At 41.5% G+C, this 2,191-nt stretch overlaps 1 long non-coding RNA gene across 1 annotated transcript; it reads left to right on the top strand.

Moving 5' to 3' along the window:
- On the top strand, positions 1-757 carry LOC120894928. The gene is made up of 2 exons (XR_005738261.1): positions 1-319; positions 396-757. It is a non-coding gene; the product is annotated as an uncharacterized LOC120894928 (long non-coding RNA).
- The last annotated feature ends 1,434 nt before the right edge of the window (positions 758-2,191 follow it).

The following is a 2,191-nucleotide window of genomic DNA, read 5'->3' as shown; positions in this document are numbered from 1 at the left end:
TCTGGATATTGATTTTCTTCCAATCCATCGTCAAAACGAACTGATTGAAACAGATTGCTTACGGAAGGAAGCAAGAAATTCCTGTCTAGGCACACATAATGCGGCAGGATACTTCCGAATGGAATTTCAAGTGCTTGTTGTAGGGTGGCGGTGGTGTCTCGTAATTTACACTTACCTTGTACGCTCGGGATTTTCCTCGTGCAATGCTGCTGCTGCTGCTGTTGCTGCTAGCTCGAGATGGAAATTTGATACATTTTCCACTATGCTCAGCATCTCAGCTAGTACGACGATGCTACTGCTGCTGCACGACCGGTGAAAGGTGAAGTTTTTCTTTTCAAGGATAAAATATCGAAGATTTCTAGGCTGGTTGTATTATTTTTCTTTCTTTTTTGTAGCAACACCATCGCCACCACCACCAGGCAGTGCTAGTAGCAGCATAGTTCCACTGTACATGGCGCGGCGAAACTAGGGCAAAAGGAAGCTGTTATGCAAATTGAATTCCAACGTCTAGCCTCTCTTGGAAGCCAGGTTGCTTTATGGTACATTCCGGCTTCGCTTTCATTCCGCTCACCCACTCCGGAGCCCGCCAGTACAAACACACGCGCCGAACAATGCTAACAAGCGTAAGCCGTCTTCTCGATCATCGGTGAGGATGAACAAAGGAGCTTCCCTTTTTTTTTAAAGCTCTGCTCCACAATAGTCAAAGCCGAGGAGGAGCCGGTTTTTGAAATGCAACCAGGTTAAATTAATAAGCATATTCGAAAGATTAGGCGTATACTACGGGTGGTAAGCAGTTGGCGAGGCAAGGAAAGGAGTATAATGGGTTATCAAAACGCCAACGTTGGGTTATCCTCCAGCTGCTACATCTATATCTGACCATCGATAGCTACTTTCACTTCGTTTCTCCAACCCTTTCCCTCCTCCATGGCATTGGTGCTTTCCACTGATGGCCAAGGCCTTTTCCACACGATTGAATATTTATGATGTGTAAAAAAAAGCTCACCATTCCGGATCACCGCCAAAACCTTCGAAAGGAGAAAGCGCACATGCCCGAAATTGAAGCACATTACAAAGGAAAGCTGCCCGCCGGCTGGCCTTGGTGCTCTGCATGCAAAACCGGGCGGGCAAATGCCATTTATCATCCTGAATTTTTCGTATTAAATCCCCAATGTGTGGTTCTTACGGTTTTGTGGAAATCACCCTCCGGTATCAAGCTTGTTTTGTACGGGTTTGTTGCAGTGTTGTAACAATGCGCCACCAAACCACAGTTGGCTACATTGGCCTTAAATTGATGATTCGCATGGATGGATATACAATATCATCGTAGTTTAAATTCGAATGCGTCTCGTATTAGTGTTTGAATTCAATGTTTTATGTTTTTGTTATTTTTGTCTTCAAGTTTCTAAATTTTATTCTAAATATAGAAATTTGTTTTTTAACATTTTTGTATAAAAATCAACGTTCTTTTTAGGGAATTACACAAAAACAAAGCCCAACTGTGATCACATGCCGAGACGTTATACGTATTTTAGATTGAATTTTGTGCTACTTTCGTCGTCATAAAAAAGGAAAACAATTTTACCTACAACGCCCATTGTAACTCAGAATAACAACCCACGTTTAAGACATGCATCTGACAGGAAGATTTCAAACATGACTGTTTCCCTGGCTCGAGAAGAAACGTAGGATTGCAAATTGTACTCGCCGCTGTGCGCTGTGTATAATTCACGACAGCCAGCAGCGCAGCGGGAAGGCAATCGTACGTACAATGCATTTTCCCATTACCCTGACTGATGGGTTTGCTGAATCAACATATTACTCCGATTCTTTTTTCCACAGAAGAGCCGGAGGATTTATTTGCTAAAGCACAACCACAACAAAAAACAAACAAAAAGTGCATTCTAGCCCGTTGCGTCCATCTACTGCCGCGGTTCTGTTCAGTGGCATAAATCTTGCTTATAATTTTATTGTAGCTCTAGGGCGAGCGAGCATGGTTGTTGGGTCTTTTGTGTTTTATGTTTCGTTTTAAATGTATTTAAACAGATTCGAGACATCGACGTATGATCGTTAAAGACCTACATAACGAAAATAATTCCATAATAATTCATAAAATAACCACTCAATTTTTGACTTTATAAACTTTCCAAAAATATTATAACAACAAATTAAGCTAAAAGACATACATACAAAT

Source organism: Anopheles arabiensis, chromosome 2 (assembly GCF_016920715.1).
Source record: "Anopheles arabiensis isolate DONGOLA chromosome 2, AaraD3, whole genome shotgun sequence".
In the NCBI taxonomy this organism is placed as follows: domain Eukaryota; kingdom Metazoa; phylum Arthropoda; class Insecta; order Diptera; family Culicidae; genus Anopheles; species Anopheles arabiensis.
Note: the sequence above shows the minus strand (reverse complement) of the source record. Positions and strands in the feature narration are given on the sequence as shown.